Source organism: Herpailurus yagouaroundi, unplaced genomic scaffold (assembly GCF_014898765.1).
Source record: "Herpailurus yagouaroundi ecotype Mexico unplaced genomic scaffold, PumYag 199, whole genome shotgun sequence".
Taxonomy (NCBI): domain Eukaryota; kingdom Metazoa; phylum Chordata; class Mammalia; order Carnivora; family Felidae; genus Herpailurus; species Herpailurus yagouaroundi.
In genome coordinates this window covers 22579910-22600157 of record NW_024412430.1, presented here as the reverse complement: position 1 = coordinate 22600157, position 20248 = coordinate 22579910, and the positions used below count along the sequence as shown (strand labels likewise).

At 45.3% G+C, this 20248-nt stretch overlaps 2 protein-coding genes across 7 annotated transcripts in view; one reads left to right on the top strand and one right to left on the bottom strand.

Moving 5' to 3' along the window:
* ECM2 (extracellular matrix protein 2) overlaps nt 1–7210 on the bottom strand; it is a 33434-nt gene extending 26224 nt beyond the window's left edge. For 2 of the 4 annotated variants that reach the window (XM_040449606.1, XM_040449609.1), the window contains exons 1-2: nt 7083–7210; nt 6717–6766 (exon numbers count right to left, since the gene is read on the bottom strand). The gene's annotated coding sequence lies outside the window, so the exon portion shown is untranslated. Of the gene's footprint in view, nt 1–5618; nt 5673–6716; nt 6767–7082 lie in introns of all 4 variants that reach the window. The other 2 variants (XM_040449607.1, XM_040449608.1) reach the window with 2 other exon arrangements.
* CENPP (centromere protein P) overlaps nt 1–20248 on the top strand; it is a 232200-nt gene that overhangs the window by 181882 nt on the left and 30070 nt on the right. The gene's annotated exons all lie outside the window — the stretch shown is intronic.

Below are 20248 nucleotides of genomic sequence, written 5' to 3'. Positions count from 1 at the left end.
TCTTCAGAGTCACTGTTAGGAGGGGCTCTCCCAACTCCTTGTGTGTGGGAGGGCCCGGATGCTGCTGGAGGTCTTACAGAGCCCAGGACCACCCACCACGACAGAGGAACCGAAGGGCCCAGCACTTCGGAAGTGTCTAGATGGAGAAGCCCCTGTTGAGAGGAACTCATACAGAGGTTTTTAATCCAGACAGAGGCAGGCGGTTTACAGGCACATCTAATGAATTCTAACTAGATGGGGTCTTCTAGTGGTCTTCTAAAATTAAACAGACCCCTTGCGCACGATGATCTTCCTCCCGAGGTTTACTCTGACTCTGAGGTGCTGTTTTCTTTTGCTTGGTTTCCAAGTCTCACACGTGTATGCTCGCTCGTGTGGCCAGAATTGCGTGTTCCTTGAGGAATGATCCCACTTCCATTCTGTATTCTGTTGTGCTCAGGTGAAGCTTTGTCCTCGTAACCTTGGCCATTTATAACAGTGGCACTCTGCTGTGTGCAGCTCAGACTTTCAGTGAGTCCTTGAAGCTCTCCTCCGTTTCCAGCTGTGGGGGATTCATCATCTTCTGGGCTCAGACAGCTCTGTCAACAGGGTCTTCTTAGGTTGAGCTCCAGTCTGTTGTCCATAGGAAAGCCCAAAGAAATGTAAAAATACAAGCCATGGGGGTGTCTGGCTGGCTCAGTGGGAAAAGCATGTAACTCTTGATCTCAGGGTCATGGTTTGAGTCCCACATTGGGGTAGAGATTACTTAAATAAATAAACTTTTAAAAGATAAAGATACAGGCCGCGTTCACATAGGTTTCTCTCTCCAGAGTTCATAATCTTTTTTTATCATTTGTTCTTAAAATGTTTAAATTTGAGGGGCGCCTGGGTGGCTCAGTCGGTTAAGCATCTGACTGCGGCTCCAGGTCGTGATCTCACCATTGGTGGGTTCAAGCCCTGCATCTGGCTCTGTGCTGACAGCTCAGCCTGGAGCCTGCTTCAGATTCTGTTTCTCCCTCTCTCTCTGCCCCTCTCCCGCTTGTGCTCTGTCTCTCCCTCTCTCTGTCTCAAAAATAAATAAATATTGAAATTTTTTTAATAGTCAAATTTTTAAAAGTAGCGTATATGTTTTAAAAACTCAAAATGGTGCGTATGTTTATAAGGCAGAAAAGACACATTGCCTTGACTGTAATTCATTGTTCAGTACAAGGGGTAGGCACACTTTTTCTCCAAAGTTGAGAAGATAAATATTTTAGGCTCTGAGGTCCAACAGTCTGTTGAAACTTCTCCACTTTGCTGCGATAGCCCAAAGTAGCTATAGACACTAGGTGAACAGACAGGCAAGACTATGTAACTATGGTGTTTTGTTTAAAAAACAGAATTTGGCGAATGGGCCCTAGCTTCCCACCCTCTAGTTTACTGCGTCTTTCATGACCCCTCTAAACAGTTTGGTGATGGACATTTAAATTCTTTGCCAATTTTTTGTGATTATAGATATTATGCATGTATCTTTTGGACGTATTTTTGTATTCTTAATTTTAATTTTCAGTTTACAAATATAATAATAGAGTCTCCTTTGGTTTTGAACTATGTTATCCCTTGGGTTTATTTTTGAACGTAGTTTAATATTTATAAGTCACTTTGGTCATGTTTATTAATATATTTTGAGACTGTGTTATAGGTATATTCAAATCTAAAATTGTTAGATCTTTCCAGTGCTTTTATCATTAGGTACTTTTTATATTGCTAATAGTGCTTTTTGTCGTAAGATCTACTTTGTGAGATATTATAGCTGATAGTCTTATATTTTCAATATACTTTCTATTTGCATATCATGGAATTTTTTTAATGCAGTGTGACAATCTTTGTCTATTAATTGAAACATTTAGTCTCTATTTAACGTCAACACTTGACATGTTTGAGTTTAAATCTGTTTTCTGACTATTAGCTTTCTATTCGTTCTGCTTGCTTGTTTTGTTTTGTTTTTCTTGCTTGCTTGCTTTTTTAAATTGATGACTGAGTTTTTCTTGTTCTGTTAGTAATTTACACTTTTTACTATTCTGCTCTTTGTAGGGATTACCACATACATCTCAGCCTGTCACGTCTGGTATAAACCAGAGCCTCTCTGTCGTCCTGGACAGTGTGAGGCCAGGACAGCCTCCTTCTGTCCCTCAGCCCAGCACCGTGCCACTCTTGTCACATTAATTCTAGATACATGTGACGTCCTCAGAAGATGATGGTGATTGTCATTTAGATCAGGCTCTCCCAGCCTTGGCACCACTAACATCTGGGTTGGAGAATTTGTATTTGTATATTCAGTAGCATCCCTGGCCTCTGCCCAGTAGATGCAGCCAGCACCTTCCCTTCGCTCATGGCGAGCAGAAATGTCTTCACACCTTATGTGCTGGGCGATGGAGGGAATCCTCCTGCCCCAGCTGGGACCTCCTGTGTTACAGTCACCTGAACATTTACTGTTTTCTTTCTGCCCATTCCGTCCCATGGTTTCAGGCTTCTGTCAGGGTTCCATTCTTTCTGATTTAAGAACACTTTTTAGTAATTCCTTTAATGCAGGACTACTGGTGACCACTTCTTTTTGTGTGTGTATCTGAAAATACTTATGTTTTATGTCATTCTGGAAGAATGCATTTGCTGGACATGGAATTGTAGGTTGACAAGTTTTTTGTTTCAGCATTTTGAAGATCTCATTCCAACATCTTCTTGTTTCCTTAATTTTGATTGAATATTCATCTGCCCACCTGATTATTTCTCCTTTTTAAAAAAAAAAAAAATGTTTATTTTTGAGAGAGAGAGAGCCTGCGTGAGCAGGGAAGGGGCACAAAGAGGGACAGAGGATCCAAAGCAGGCTTGACGCTTTCAGCCCAGAGCCCAAGACAGGGCTCAAACCCACAAACCACGAGATCATGACCTGAGCCAAAATCGGACACTTAACCGACTGAGCCACCCAGGCACCCCTATTTCTCCTTTAAATAACTTTTTCTGCTGGCTGCTTTATCTAAGATTTTCTCTTTGGCTTTCGTGCTCAGCTCTTTTGCTGTATGGTACATAGATAGGATTTTCTTGTTTTTGTCGCCTTTGAGATTTATAGCACTTCTTGAATCTATGGCCTGGAGACTCATCAGCCCTTCTCTCCACCCAGTACTTTCCTACTTCGTCCTGAGTGTGTTTAGGGCTACATTGGTCGACATGATGGCCTCCTCATGGTGTCTTCAGTGCGTCTACCCTCTCTTGTCGTCTCTATCCCTGTCTGCCTGTGAATTGTCCTGGTTGGTTATGCTTTTAACCTGTGTCGCAGTTCATGAATTCTCTCTTCCACTATTAAATACATCCGTTGACTTCCTTGTTTCTGTTACTGTGGGATTTTTGTTTTTGAGTTTTCAGTGAGTTCTTCTCATGGTTTCTGATTCTCCACTGAAATTTTCAGTCTTGTCTTTTACTTTTTGAACATGTTAATCACATTCTTCCTAAAGTCTATGTCTGAAGACTCCCACTTTCTGAACACTTGATGTATCTGTTTCTGTTGTCTTATTTCCCTGGGATTATAGCCGCATTGTACTATTTCTTCCTATGCCTGATGGCTTTTGATTGAGCACCAGATATTGTATAATGAAAAATTAGGGAAATACTTGGAAGCTTTAATAATAAATTCTTATCCCAGAAGGATTTACATCTGCTTCAGGCCTTAGGGTGAGGGCACTACCAGTTATAGACTGCATGTTCTGAAGCTGAGCCTTGCTATGTCTGCTTATGGATCACACTGGGTCCCAAACCAGAGCGGGGGACCTCACTGGCATCACCCTCCCTGTCATCCTGCTTCCAGCGTAGCCCCGTTCCTAGGGCTTTATTTCTCTCTTGCCTGCTGAGGCTGTTTTAAAGCTATACTCAATTCTTGGGGTGACTGGGTGACTCAGTTAAGCGTCCAACTTTGGCTAAGGCCGTGATCTCATCATGCCGTGAGTTCAAGCCCCACGTCAGGCTCTGTGCTGACAGCTAGGAGCCTGGAGCTTGCTTCCGATTCTGTGTCTCCCTCTCTCTCTGCCCCTCCCCCATTCACTCGCCCGCACGTGCTCTCTTTCTCTCTCTCAAAAATAAACATTAAATTTTTTTTTTAAATACAAAAATTAAGCTACATTTAATTGTCTGCTGCCTCTTCTGGACCCTCCTTCTAGATGCCTTCAGAAGGAAAGTTGTTCAAAACCTATTTGGTTTCAGTTCTATCCCAAATATTAGTCCTGCTTTTTCCCTCTCTATTCTAATTATTCTCAACAGCTTTTGTTCTGAATTCCTTACTCTGCTATTATCAGAACCAGGAGTTCCCTCAGATTACTGTTATTTTCTGTTAAAATAATCCTCTTTCTCTAAAAGAATGTTGCGGGTTTTAAAAATTTTGAAATCTTGTGTCAGAAAATATCATTGGTTAATTGGAAATAGAATAATGATTTCAATCCTTTTCTTCCAAAACTTTATAGCTGTTGTCCATTTTCACTTTTTTTTGTTTTTTTTAATGTTTGTTTATTCTTGAGAGAGAGAGAGAGAGAGATTGCAAGCAGGTGAGGAGCAGAGAGGGAGGGAGACAGAATCCGAAGCAGGCTCCAGGCTCTGAGCTGTCAGCACAGAGCCCAACATGGGGCTCGAACCCAGGAACCGTGATATTATGACCTGAGCCGAAGTCGGACACTTAACCGACTGAGCCACCCAGGCACCCCTCTATTTACTTCTTATCTCTGCTGTTACTGATGAGAATCCAACCCAAATCTGGGTCTTATCTCTTTGTGAGAAATATTTTTTTTTCTCTCTCTCTATGGAAGTTTTTTTTTTTTTCATATTTTCAACTCCTCTTTAATATTCACAAGTTTTACTATAATGTGTAGGGTTGTTTTTTGTTTGTTTATCCTTCTTGGGATCTTTTAGCCTAAGGCCATCTGTCTTTTGCACACAAGCTGTCCTCTACTGTGCCTCTGCCTTCCTCTTTGTCCTCTTCCCCCAGTGCAGCCTCATTCTCCTGCTCTTCCTCTGCCTGAGGCCTGAAGGAGGGGGTTCTCCTCCTTGGGCTGATGGCCCCGCACATAGCCGCCGCCAAGGTTGTCCTGTCCGCCAGCCTCAGCATGCAGACTTGCATTCAGTATGTATGTCCACTAATTACTGCAGCCTCTTCAGAACCTCTACTGGACATCATTGAATTGGAGCTACATTGGAACCAGTTTTTGTGATCTGCTTTGGTTTTAGTAGAACTAACATGAAAAGTCATGAAAGGAGCAATCCCTTCGCCAATGGGCAATGGACCCTGGAGGAGTCATTTCAGAGAGCAGGGAACGGAGGGAGGCAGTATGTGGGCTGGGCCAAGAGCCAGGATGGGGGCGGCAGGAGGGGCCAGGGACGTGGCTGTGGTGGAGAGCGTGCACTGCGCTCTGCGTGAGAATGCATGGACATTGTCCTGCATTAACAGTCGTCTGTGCGGACGCCCCGTCTTGAACCAGGTGCAAGTTTAGTCCGGCCCTGGACAGGGTTTAGGAGGACGCCCAAGAGGGTCTCTAGCACCCGGGCGGCCCCTTGTCCTCCCGGAAGCACTCGCTTGACAGGACCAGGCCTGGGCTTGCTCACCCCAGGGACCCCCCCGGACTTACCTCCCAGAGTCTTTCTCCTTACCCCCCAGAATTGGCTCACTTTCATCCAGAAACCTAAATACACATGTACAGAAATAAATTTTCAGAGCTATCTTAATTTTAACAAAATCAGGATCTAAATAGTCTCATTAAAATTTTAAATAAGTTTTATGAAATGGCCTTTCATTGCCAATTTTATAATCAATGTCAGGGTGCCTGGGTGGCTCAGTCAATTAAGCGTCCCACTTTCAGCTCCGGTCACGATCTCACAGTTGGTGGGTTCAAGCTCTGCGTCAGGCTCTGTGATGACAGCTTAGAGCCTGGGGCCTGCTTTGGATTCTGTATCTCCCTCTCTCTGCCTGTCCCTCTCTCTCACTCTCTGTCTCTCTCTCAAAATCAATAAAAAAAATTTTTTAATTTATAATTGATACCTAGGCCTTTGTTATTTTCAGTGATTTATAAAATTTTGCATTGCGTTTAATATTTACTTTAACAAGCAACTTTGCAGTTGAGTAAATATGTTTCTAGAGTTAAAATTTTATGGTACTCTAAATCACAGTAGGTATTATTTTGATCAAGTACATTTTTCTTTCCAGCCCTTCTTGTTTTATCCCAACATTAAATACTGTCTGTAAATCTTGGTTAACTTATTGTTTATCTCCATTTAAAGTTTTTCATCCACTGTCTTAAGTAAGTTTTTAAAATAACATTGAGAATTTTAAACTTCTACACAAAGCCATGAAATGTCTGTTGTCCCTTTTAACGTCACTCAACAGGCTGAAAATGAAAAACATTTTTAATTAATACTTTTTGTTCTTTTAGGTTTTAAAAATTGAGGATGTAATTGTCAAACCAACTTCTACTTCTGTTGAGCATGTAAATTATATTTAAACTTACAAAAGTATCTTTAATCCTAATTCTGTAAAAGTTCAAAATACTTGGGAAGTATTCATCCTGAAAAAAAAAACAAGTAAGCAGCATAATGTACACTTTAAACTTCTAAAATCTATTAGTAAGAGCTAATTTCCTCAAGTGTTAAACACATTTGCAACATAAAACACCCAAATATTAAAACCATTCCACATGCCTTAGTAGAAACTTAAAATTTTAAGCTTTTACCTGAAATTCTAAACTAAGTAGGTTCTGCTTGGTGTCATTAAAGTCTCCGGCTGAAAATGAAACAAAACCAGAGCTTTCTTTAAAACAAGGAAAGAGAGGAATGTTGAGAAATGCTAGCTGACTTCTTAGTAAAATCGAAAATCACTGCTTCCCTTGGGAACAAATGCCTTTCAGATCTTTGTGCAGAGGCGCCAAGAGAGTAACCAGGGAAGACGGTTACCAAGGGAAATATTTGTTCTCAGTCGCAGCAGAAGCAGAAAGCAGAGGCAGGGGGAGAGAAACCGGAGGAGCAGTAGAGGCTCATTAAGCAGTATGTGGTGTCCCTCTAAGTTCACACCAGCCTCCACGGTACCCCTTGAGCTTTACCAGACTACAGAGACGCCATTGTTGCCACGTGGAGGACCGTGCGTTCCTGGGATGCCTTTTGTGGGGTTAACTCGCTGTCCTCTGCCTGCTCCCCCAGTCTGCAGGCAGCCTTGTTAACAAAGCACAGAGCTGTTACATATTAATGTCACTGAAATTATGTAACTTCCAGCCTTGAAGCAATAAGGAGAAAATGTGCAAAGGAGCTTTGAGCCTTCTGATGATGGTTACTCTGGCGAATTGGTTGTCTACTTTGGCCTCAGTTTTTTCTATCTACAAGTGAGCAGGTCAGAGGGCGGTCAGGGTTCCAGGCTCACACTGCTGCTTATGGGGACCTTGGATGAGTTACTGTTGTTTCTGATTAAACTTTATCCTTCTGTACAACTGGGATGATAATACCTACCCTGCCAATGCAATGAATACCCTATGTGAAGTGCCTGTCACAGACTAGGGAATTATTTAATGGCTATTTTTAAATTCTTACTATTCTACATCAGGTGTCTAAATTTTCTGACAGAGAAGAGCTACATTTTTGTTTTTCCAAAATCTTAAAATGACCTGGGTAGATCAAATCAAGATAATTGACTACACACGTGGGCCATCCAAATTCCTTAAAATAAACCTCATATATATGTATATATATGCAAAATAATTAGTACTATTAGAAGAAATGTTGAGAAATTCCTTAAAGATTAAAGGCACAGAGACTCTGACAGATGACACTGCAGCCCAAGTGTATGGGACAGGATAGCTCTGTGGGTGTTCCCCACAGGTTTAGAAATTCCAAATGCTGGGAATGGTGACGTTTGTTAGAGACTGCACTTAAGAGTAGCAGGTTAGGGGCGCCTGGGTGGCGCAGTCGGTTAAGCGTCCGACTTCAGCCAGGTCACGATCTCGCGGTCCGTGAGTTCGAGCCCCACGTCGGGCTCTGGGCTGATGGCTCAGAGCCTGGAGCCTGTTTCCGATTCTGTGTCTCCCTCTCTCTCTGCCCCTCCCCCGTTCATGCTCTGTCTCTCTCTGTCCCAAAAAAATAAATAAACGTTAAAAAAAAAATTAAAAAAAAAAAAAAAGAGTAGCAGGTTAGATGACCCCAGTCCTCCGGATGTCTCCATCATTTGTTGTGAGTATTAGGCATCTGCCCCTAAACTGAACCTGTGTTCTCATCCACTGGGCTTGGGTGGCTGGTGGAGCAGGGAACCCCCATGTTCAGAATCTAAGCTCAACCCACTATAAAGACAAAATTGATCATCCCCCCTGATATGTTTTGGTCAGCATTTTAACCCTATACTGTTAGTCATGAGCAGATAGCTCAGGATTACGAAACATTTGGGAAGATTCTATTAGAGATAGGACCCCACCTTCCTTCCCCAAAACGCTTACACACAATCAGAAAAGAAAAGGGCTTTGGAGATTAAACAACAGTGTGATACCACTACACACTTACTAGAATGGCAAAAATCCAAAACACCGACAACACCATATGCGAGCGAGGATGTGGAGCAATAGGAACTCTCATTCCTTGCTGGTAGGAATCCAAAATGGCGCAGCCATGTGGGAAGACAGTGTGACGTTTCTTAGAAAACTAAACATACTCTTAATCTGTGACCCAGCAGTCCTGCTCCTTGGTATTTACCCAAATGAGTTGAAAACTTATGTCCACACAAAAACCTGCACACAAATGTTTACATCAGCTTTATTCATAGTGCCAACACTTGGAAGCATCCAAGATGCCCTTCAGTAGGTGAACGAGTAAATTAACTGTGATCCATCCAGACAATGGAATATTTTTCAATGCTAAGAGGAAATACTCTTATCAAGCCATGAAAAACCATGAAGGAACCTTAAATGTACATTACTAGTGAAAGAAGTCAGTCTGAAAGGTTGCATACTATACAATTCCAACTATATGACATTCTGGAAAAGACAAAACTGTGGAAACAGTAAAACATCAGTGGTTGCCAGGGATTAGGCCAGAGGGAGGGATGAATAGAGCACGGAGAACTGTGAAGGCAGGGAAACTACCCTGTATGATCATAATAGTGGATACATGTCGCCATACATTTATCCAGACTCATAGAATGTGCACCACCAAGAGTGAACCTCAGGGTAGCCTATGGGCTTGGGTGATTAGTATATGTCAGTACAGGTTTATCAGTAGCAACAAATGTACCACGCTAGTGGGGAGCGTTGGTAATAGATGAGGTCACATATAAGGGGTGGATGGGGAATGTATGGAAAACCTCTCTGCACCTCCTTCTCTGTTTTGCTGTCAATCTGAAGCTTCTCTTTAAAAAAAAAAAAGGCGGGGGGGGGGACACCTGATTTGTTGAAATACACTGTTTAGGGAGGGAAAAAAATGTTGATGAACTCAGTGTTGGACAGTGTTTAAGACAAACAGAAACCTTTACACTCTTTGTAGCGGTTTGTTGTCCCAGCATTTGACTCCTTGGGATCCATTATAGAAACATCTTTAGCTGTACATCTGTGCATCCAGGAAAGTCCTTGGAAACATTGTAACGTAAAAGGGAAGGAATTAACCCACTAGTATATGGACAGGGAACAGTGGACTGCCCTAAGCTCCTAGAGAGACAAGTAACTGTTACACCAGTTGGCAAAGTTGTCCACAATGTACCAAGAAGAAAAAAGAAATGTCCAAACAGTACACGTGCTGTATTATATTACCTTCTAATAATGTATACAGTGTAGCACCTTCCTGGAGAATAGACAGGAAGGAATAAACAAGGAATAAATAACAGACTGTTGATAATGGTTATCTCTGAGTGATGGAATTATGCAGGGGTTTTACTATGTAATCTGTCCTTTTATAACATTTTTAGCCTTTCATAACCAGATCAGGGGAAAAAAAGTAACTATTAAAAAGAATTTAAACAATGAGAAGTAACTTAAAGTAGCAGTGTAAAGGCAGGAGTTATGGACGCCAAGTCTGACAGCATCGCAGAGACCAGGACTCTGGTTTCTGAGGAACCTGCTCTGACTTTGTGGCTTCATGGACTGTTATGTGAATCCTTCCGCAGAAACTATTTTAACCACATAGTACATGGAAAATCCTGGTATTCGAGGTCTCCTCCCCTGTATTACTGCAGCCGTAATTGTGTCCTGAGACTTGGCCCTGACAGCTGCTCTGCGGCTTGGTGTATGTCACCACGCAGGTGTGAGCGGGTCCCCCAGCGCCTGGGCCACAAGGGTGGCTGCTGTGGGTTCAGCCTCCAGAACACATGTTTGAGTAAGGTCACCTTTTCAGTGTTTTTACCCCTGGGCTGTGGGATACCGATGAGTTAGTTTTTCTTATATGGGTGTGGTTGCTTCCCATGCAACAACTTCAAAGATAAAGCTACTTGTTGACAGGTTTAAAGAGGCTCTTCTCAGAAATGGGTGTTGCCTCCTCAGGCTGTTGTGACCGCCCGCCACAAGTGCCTTCAGCCACTTCACACCACGGGGCGTGATGGTTGTCCCATCTGCTGTCACCGACCTGCCCCCTGGAAGGGGTACATTTACGTGCAGTGCTGATGTGGGAATGTGCTGTGATGTGGTCAACGGGTGTTTGGACAGTTTCTCCTTCGAGTTTTGGTGCGTGCTTCTACAAAGGTCCTGTAATGTGTGTACTCCCACCATAAATACACAGAATGCCCATTTCTCTGTCACTTTATTTTTTTTAATGTTTATTTATTTTTGAGACAGAGAGCATGAATGGGGGAGGGTCAGAGAGAGGGAGACACAGAATCTGAAGCAGGCTCCAGGCCTCGAGCTGTCAGCACAGAGCCCAACGCGGGGCTCAAACTCACGGAGTATGAGATCGTGACCTGAGCTGAAGTTGGATGCTTAACTGACTGAGCCACCCAGGCGCCCCTCTCTGTCACTTTATTTTTAAAATGATTTTCATGCTCCGGAATAGGTAATGCAAATACAGCACAGTTATAAATCAGTTTTCTGTATCAAATATTGGCAGGTTGGGTGACTCTCTGAACCTTACCATCAAAGACCGGAAAGTTTGATCACTATAAAAACATTTTAAAATCACCATTGTAGGTGTTTTTGTTTTTGTTTTTTTAATGTTTTTCTATTTATATTTGAGAGAGAGAGAGCACGCTTCTGTGCACATGCGAGTGTGCGTGCGCGCACACACACACACACACACACACACACACACACAAAAGCAGGGGAGGGGCAGAGAGAGGGGTCAGAGGATCCGAAGCAGCTCCAAGCTCTATGCTGACAGCACAGAGCCCGATGCGGGGCTCAAACTCATGAACCACAAGATCATGACCTGAGCTGAAGTTGGACACTCAACTGACTGAGCCATCCGGTTGCCCCTGGCAATGCAGTTAAAAAAAAAAAAAGGGGGCGCCTGGGTGGCGCAGTTGGTTAAGCTTCCGACTTCAGCCAGGTCACGATCTCGCGGTCCGTGAGTTCGAGCCCCGCGTCGGGCTCTGGGCTGATGGCTCAGAGCCTGGAGCCTGTTTCCGATTCTGTGTCTCCCTCTCTCTCTGCTCCTCCCCCGTTTATGCTCTGTCTCTCTCTGTCCCAAAAATAAATAAACGTTGAAAAAAAAAAAATGAGACTCTGAGCACAACAGACCTCAGAGGTCCTGGGTAGCTTTATGCCCTTGGGGAGACCACCAGAAATGCCAAGAAGCAAAACTGTCAATGAAATAGAAAACACCCATACAGCAGACAAGATCTACAATGCCAAAAGCTGGATTTTTTTTTAAATAAACCTAATAAAGTCGGTAGCAAGTCAGATTCAGGAACAAAGAGGAAGAGTGTAGGTTACCAGTGTGAGGACTTGAAAATGCTGTCAGTATAGATTCTGAGAGCAGTTAAAAGAACATAAGAGGAGGACCACCTGCGGGGCTCAGTCACTTGAGCATCCATCTCTTGATCTTGGCTCAGGTCATGATACCAGGGTTGTGGGTTCGGGCCCCGCATCAGGCTGCACACTGAGCGTGGAATCTGCTTGGGATTCTCGCTCGCTCACTCTGCCCCTCTCCCCTGCTTGTGCGCTCTCTCTCTCTCTCTCTCTCTAAAAAGATATAAATAAATAAGAACACAAGAGCATATTATCGACATTATGCCAGCAAATTTAGATGATATGACAATTCCTAGAAAATACAATTATGAAACTGCCGTAAGAAGAAACAGAAAATCTGAATTGTCTGTAACTATTAAGGGAGTGAAATTCATAATTTCAAACCTTCCCACAAAGAATACCACAGGCCTATATTATTCATCAACAAATTTTATTGAGCAGGAGTTTTTTTAATTTTTTTTTAATGTTTATATATTTTTGAGAGAGGGACAGATCGTGAGCAGGGGAGGGGCAGAGAGAGAGAGGGAGACACAGAATCTGAAGCAGGCTCCTGGCTCTGAGCTGTCGGCACACAGCCCGATGTAGAGCTCGAACTCACAGGACCACGAGATCATGACCTGAGCCGAAGTCGGACGCTTAACTGACTGAGCCACTCAGGTGCCCCCTGAATAGTGTTTTAAGGCATAACCATACAACAACCCAACAAGGGTAGTATAGAAAAGGAAAATTATAGACCAGGCTCACTACTGAACATAGATTCACAAAAGTAAAATCCAGCAATATATAAATAGGATAATACATCATGACTACATTGGGCTTATTCAAGAAGTACCTGGTTGATTTAAGAATAAAACCCGAATGGGGCGCCTGGGTGGCGTAGTCGGTTAAGCGTCCGACTTCAACCAGGTCACGATCTCACAGTCCGTGAGTTCGAGCCCCGCGTCGGGCTCTGGGCTGATGGCTCAGAGCCTGGAGCCTGTTTCCGATTCTGTGTCTCCCTCTCTCTCTGCCCCTCCCCCATTCATGCTCTGTCTCTCTCTGTCCCAAAAATAAATAAACGTTGAAAAAAAAAATTAAAAAAAAAAAAAGAATAAAACCCGAACAAAAAACAAGCAAAAAATAACAACAGAAAAAAAGACATTATATGATCATGTTTATGTGTTTTGTTTTGTTTTCTTGAGAGAGAGCATGTGTGTGCATGGGGGAGAGGCAGGGGAGAGAGGATCTCAGGCCCTACACCCAGTAAGGGGCCCGAGGCAGGGCTCGATCTCATGACGGTGAGGTCATGACCTGAGCTGAAGTCAAGAATCAGACACTTAACTCACTGAGCCACCCACACGCCCCGTCATGTTAATGTTTAAAGGAGAGTGAAATAAGGCTTTTGCATACTAGAAATGGAAGAAATTCCTTAGTCTGACAGTGTCTGCAAAACATACACTTCCACTTTTAGCTACGTACCCAAGAGAAGTGGGAATATATATCTGCATGAAAACTTACACATGAATTTCTAAGTTCATTGCTACACTGTTCATAACAGCCAACATGTGAAAATAACCCAAATGTCCATCAGCTGATGAATGGATGAATAAAATGTCCATCCACCCGGTGGAATATTACTCGGTAGTAAAAAGGAATAAAGCGTTGATACCTGCTGTGTAGAGGAACCTCAAAAACACACTGCTCCATGCAAAAGACACTTGTGAGAGGACACAAACGGTATGATTCCATTCACCTGAAATGTCCAGGACAAGCCCATCCATGAAGGGAGGGAGTGGGTGAGAGTGTCGGGGGGAACAGAGTGTGTTTATGGGGTGACTACAATGTGTCAAAAGTAGGCAGTGGGATGGCTCCCCACTAGGAATGTACTAAAAACCACTGAATTGTATACTTTAAAAAGGTGACTTTTATGGTTTGTAAGTTATATCTCCACAAAGTTGTTATTTAAAATTTTTTTTTCAACGTTTATTTATTTTTGGGACAGAGAGAGACAGAGCATGAACGGGGGAGGGGCAGAGAGAGAGGGAGACCCAGAATCAGAAACAGGCTCCAGGCTCTGAGCCATCAGCCCAGAGCCTGACGTGGGGCTCGAACTCACGGACCGCGAGATCGTGACCTGGCTGAAGTCGGACGCTTAACTGACTGCGCCACCCAGGCACCCCCACAAAGTTGTTATTTAAAAAATACTCAATGGTGAAATACTGAAATGTTTCCCCTTCTGGGAAGAAGACAGGCCCACTGAAGGTCATGGCCAGTGCAGTAAAGCAAGAAAAATAAGGAAAAAAGAGATATAACAAAAAAAATAGGTAATGGAAGGAAAAATTTTTACCAGCCCCAGATGATATGCTTCTATATATGAAATTAAAACATAACTTTGAGATAAATCATTAAATCATATAAAGTGTTTTGCAGGTGCACAATGTATAAAAATCAGTTGTTTCTTCCTGCAGTTAGAGGACAAGAGAAAGGGAAAGATGTGTTTTAAATATCAGATATATTCAAGAATATTACAAGTGTTTACGAATAAATTAAAGCAATGATGAGCAAGATCTTTTCGGAGAAAATGCTGGAATACAATTACAGATGACGGTTTGGGGAGGGGAGGTACCGCCCCCGGGGATGGAACGTTCAGGATCGCAAAGATACCATTTCTACTTAAACTGATTGGATGTGATGCAACTTAATCAAAATCCTAACAGATTACCTCCCCCACTTTTTTTTTTTTTTTTTTTTTTTTTGGTGGAACTTGTCGAATTCTAAAATGTGTATGGAAATACAGGGATCTAAGAAAAGCCAGGCCAGTCTTGAAGCAGAATAGGCAACAGGCTTTCTGTCCCACACATCAGCTCTTATCACGAGGAGCTGCAGTAATTAGGGTGGATCGCCCACAACTTGCAGTGGGACTCGAATTTGGCTCCCGGACGTGGGAGAGAAGTGGTTCCGCCTGCATGGCTGTTGACAGGGACCGAGACACTGCAGAGGGGAAACCACACTGTCCTGTTGCCCTCCAGAGACCGGAGCCAGGGTCCGTGGACAAACACGGACAGGCTGGCTTGGGCTCTGCGGTGTGGACAGGCAGACAGGCCTCATGACCAGACCTGTTGCCTGAACTGCCTGGCAAGGTTACGAGTCCGCATGACTGGAAAGTCCTTCTGTTGCAAATGCCGCACAGGGGCCTCTGAGACACTGATGAGGTTCCGTGATCTTCGGGGTGGTGTGGCACGTCACGGGCCCCAGGAGGTCTGCCTTCTTAGGGACTCCCCTCACTCCCTGAGATAGTGCTCAGGTGCAAGCCTAGTAGAATGAATGGCCCACTGGGACCACCGGATCTCTGTCTGTCAGCCCTGCCCTCCACTCGGTCTGCAGCCTCCCCCAGAAGTCCCAGGCCTATGGGGCAGTGCCTGAATCTCCATGCTGAACATGTCAGGTGGGAACACACGGGCGCCTTCCCCTGCATTACATCTGGGTATGGAGACAAACCAGCAAACATCGGTCTACTCGAGGATGCCGGGGGCATTCTCCTCCCGTCTCAAATATCCTTTATAATGGCCCAGAGAGCTGGGCTCAGAGTTAGAATTCTGAACTCAGAATTTGCCTCTACAGCGCGGTAACACGGTGGCTCAGGAAGGAGCGGGTGCTGGTCTGCCACACCTCCCACCCTGTGTTGTGTGCTGTCGCCTCCTTGTGAGAATACCCAGCCTGTATAGGCAAACCCTTTAGGCCACGGTTGCTCACACAGCGTTGCAGTATGTCCTCAGGGTGAGTGAGCCAGGCAAGGGGCTTATGTGGACCTGGAAACAAAGCCATTTGGGCGGGAGCTCTGGTGTCTGAGCCCTACGCATGATCTCGAGGAGGAAGCACCTTGCCTAGTGAGGAGGGCATGGCCAGAGGAGGACCCAGTTCAGAGACCCCCTCATGCCCAGTCTAAGTATGGGACTAAGATGGGAAGCCAACCATGAGTGGACACCATAGTTTTCAAGGAAGAAAATATTCTGGGTAGAGATCTGTAGGAATATGGTAAGGACTTGGTGTGGTGGTTTCGTTGTGATGCAGTTCCCCAAAATGATGTCTTCTGTGATGCCATGGTTTTGTTTTTTTTTTTAAATGTTTGTTTATTTTGAGAGAGAGAGAGAGAGAGAGAGAGAGAGAGAGCATATGTGTGAGTGGGGGAGGGGCAGAGAGAGAGAAGTGGGGGGAGAGAGAGAATCCCAAGCAGGCTCCATGCTGTCAGCACAGAACCCGATGCAGAAGCTCAATCCTACGACCCTGGGATCACGACCTGAGCCAAAGTCAGGTCGGATGGTTACCTGCCTGAGCCACTCAGGTGCCCCGAGGTGCCATATGTTTCCCAATGTACTTTGCTCTTGAGATCAGGGTAGCGCTACTGAGAGTGTGACACCCGGGACACTGTCCGAGGTTATGGGGTTTGGGGGACAGAACACCTGGCAGACAGGAGTAGCAAGCGGCCCCTCGTGCGGGATTGCAGAGCCTCTTCGTGAACTCGACTGGGCCACTGTGCTCTTGTCCTGAACTCACACCTCCCATGCGGCCATCTTTTTGGACTCAGCCTAAATCTGAGTGACTCAGCCATCTTAAGAGGGTATCGGACATAGCAGGGACTGCATCTCAGTGGGGTCACGGTGGAGCCCGCACACAGGGCCCTTGAACAGGAGCATGGCCACTTGCTCTTCGCCCCCTGAAACACACAAGCTTCTGTCAGCCAGGGAGAACGTTCTCTGTCCCATCTGGCAGTCCTCAGACTGCCATCCACTCCTTCGTCCCACTTTTTCCTCAAGCTCCGGAAAACTACAGGAAATGCCTCCCCTGCTGCCCTCCCACTTGTTCCACGTGCTGCGTGGTTCCTGTGGCCCCTGTGGAAGTGCCCTTACTAACGTCCCGGCGGCCCCACGGCCACCCAATCAGCCTTCTCCCGACTCTTCATTTTCTTACTGATTGCCCGATCCTTGGAAGTCCGTCCACTCTCCCCTCTGCCTTTCTGCTTTTCTTTCTCATCGTCTTTTTCCTGGCCCCGTCGACCCATCCTGCTCTCCTCCGCGATCGTGTCCCTTCACTGGGCAGACACGACCCGGCACTAATCACGTTGCTCCGACACATGCCCGTGAGCCACAGATCTGTGCTAAGTTCTCAAGTGTTTCCTGAGCTTTCTCTTCAAATTGCCGGCTTGCCTTTGGTCAGCTTGGCGTGGGCCTCTCCCAGCACCGCGTCAGCACATTCGGAGGAACAGCATGCCCTCTCTACCCGCAAAACTTGTGATCCCTCCTGTGTGCTTTATTGTAGACAGTTCACAGTGGTGCCCAGACACTGCCGTCCTGCTTGGAGGAATTTTCAAACATAGTTCAGTTTCTGCTTTTCACAGCTGTTTATTAAAGTTTAGGCTTGTTTGGAGATTTTCATTTGTATCCTGTCCCCAAAGCCAGTATGTTGTTTTGCTTAGATCCAAACCAGCCCATTTTAACACTTGTGATATTCTGACCAGAGTTCAAGGAAAAGGTTACAGAAGAAATTTTGTACCAAAAAAAAAAAAAAAAAAAAAACCCACATTTGGTATTTACAGTTCATTTCCATTCTTAAAAACTACAGTTAGGTGATTTTTTGCCATAAGAGCACACATTCACTGCTGAAAGTGTAATGCATATCACTCAGCACTTAAATAGTCTTGTCGAGACATTTCTGGTGTGAGTGTTGGCAGAACGGGTCTTCACCTGTCCCTGCAAACCCTGTGTGCAACGGGATGGGAGGGAAGTAAAGGGACCAGCATTAAGATGTTCCAGTCTGCCCCCGGTTCTCTCTGGGCACGCTATACATGTGATCTCGAGGCCGCCTTCAGCCCGGTGACACACGTTCTATCCTCCGCGGCATTACCGAGGTGAAGAGAGGAAACCAGCGCTTCATGGGGGTCACTAGTTGGCCTGACTTGCCGAGACATGGGGGAGAGGGCAGTGGCCCCACCACTGTCAGGCTGGAGCCCCTGGTCCGCGGGCCCCCGCGGGCCCCCGCCCCACACACCCCGGGGTCACACCATGCCCCGCAGACACATAGGCAGGAGAGCTGTCCTCTCCATTGTGGCTCCACATGCCCATGCAGCCACAGGAGGCAGATGCCTGGGGATGAGAACCAGAGAGCAGATGGGGCAACAGTGGCCGCAGACATCAGGGTCCAGCTAATCTGGGGAGCTACCCCCAGCGCCGCTTGGTGGGCCCCACCCTCGGAAACAGGTTCTTGTGTTTAGGGGAGGCCACTGTCCACCCCTAAAGCACGTGTTTCTCTCTGGCGCTCTGGACGTGGCATTCCGGCCCCAGCCTCCAGAACCGGCCCTTCCTGTAATTTTCTGCAGACCCTGAAACCCCTGCTTAGCGTGAGGTTTGCGAGAAGATCACACATGTGGCAGCTTTAACATTTGCTGGGAATGGGGATTCTTTTCCACTGATACACTGTCTGAGGGAGATGGCTTTGGACCAGAGCGACCACAGCGTTTACAAAGATATTTAGTAAAAATGAAGACTTTGGCAACCAGTGTAAACCATCATTCATGGGGGATAAAGTGAAGCCTGCTTGAGGTTTAATAAATCAGAACTTAGTGTGTTTGTCCACAGCCTCAGTTTTTCCTCATTACTGGTGGCTGATGTCATCTGTTCCTTTCCACTTGAATCTTTGAGTGTCCAGCGGTAGGAAAAAATCCACGTTAACCTCGTTTATTATGCTGTATTTCCATGCTTAAAGAGAAAGCTTAATTTTATTTCTGCCAGATACATGAATACAGTCTTCAGACTGTTGTCAAGGATTTATGTGGTTTTTATAAGACGAGTGTTCTGGACATTACTGGCTTTTTTGTGCATGCGCAGGGATATTGTGTTTGAATTAAGTTCTTTTTTTTTTTAAAGAATTTGTTCTTCTAAGTGTCCATCTATTCTTTTTTTTAATGTTTATTCTTGAGAGACAGAGAAAGAGAAAGAGCATGAGTGGGGGAGGGGCAGAGAGAAAGAAAAGAAGACAGAATCTGAAGCAGGCTCCTTAAGTTCTTTTCTTGGTTTGCCCAAATGAAACTCTGATTTTAAAAAGAACAAAACTGGGTCGCCTGGGTGCCTCAGTCAGTTAAGCATCCAACTTCGGCTCAGGTCATGATCTCACGGTTTTTGGTTTCGAGCCCTGTGTCAGTCTCTCTGCTGACAGCCCAGAGCCTGGAGCCTCTTCAGCTTCTGTGTCCCCCTCCCCTGCTCGCACTCTGTCTCTCTCTCTCAAAAAGAAATAAACATTAAAAAGGAAAAAGAACGAAACTAGTCGCCCCCCAAAATCCCGGCAGAATAGAAAATTTAGGTATTGCTACAGAACGTAAGGACTGAAATCATCCACACCAGCTGCTGAGACAAGCAATACACACATGGCAGTATTGGACACAGTGCTCATCATCACCCGGCGTCTTTCTGCCGCCGCGAAGACTTGGGGTGTTGCCACCTGGGGGAAATTCACAGTAAACCCAAACAAGAGCGTGACAGCCACTGTTTGACGAGCTCAAGCTTCCAGCTTTCCGGTACCTGCTCTTCCCGCGCCCTCACTGAGGCACCCGCTTTTCCACGCACTCTCTCCAGACATACATTTGTCCCTGCTTCGTATTATGATTAGCAGTCTCCATACATTTTCCCCACGTGGTATGTGACATCCTTGAGGAGTTGCACGTGGGTGTATAGGCAGATGAGTCACTGAACAAGTTTTTACTGAGTGTGTAATCTCTAGCGGTAAAGGGAGTCCTCTCTGCTGAGGGATCAAATGGCTGCCTCCGTGTTACACAGTGTGACTATTGCTGTGGGGGGTGTGGCATGTTACAGAAACGAGCAGGAGATACCTGTGTGGAGTTTTCCCAGCAGGTCAGCAGAGGACACGTGGTCCCCTTCCTTCCAACCCTTAGTGCTGTTGGTCTTCCCAGCCCCTTCGATGGCTCCTGTAATCTTCCTCCTCCTCCTCCTCCTCCTCCTCCTCCATCTGACTTCAGGCCTGGACCTTCTTCTATAGCTATAATTTCTCTCCAGGTGAATTTGATCATCTGTGTGCCACCTGGATGCAGTAATTTCCAGCTGCTTTCTTGACATGTCTATTTGAAGGTCTGGGAGTCATCTCAGGCCTAACAGATGCAAGTATTAAATACGACTGTGGTCACACGTAAACCAAACCTCAAAGGATGCTTAAGTGTTTGGATACAGAGAGGTGAGGTGAAAATATTCTCGGCAGAGAGCACAGCGTGGGAAATGAAGGTAGTTGTGAGATCTGCAGGCTTGAGTGCAGGCGAGAAGCAGCCGCATCCCCACAGGTTTCGGAAGCAACGTTGACGG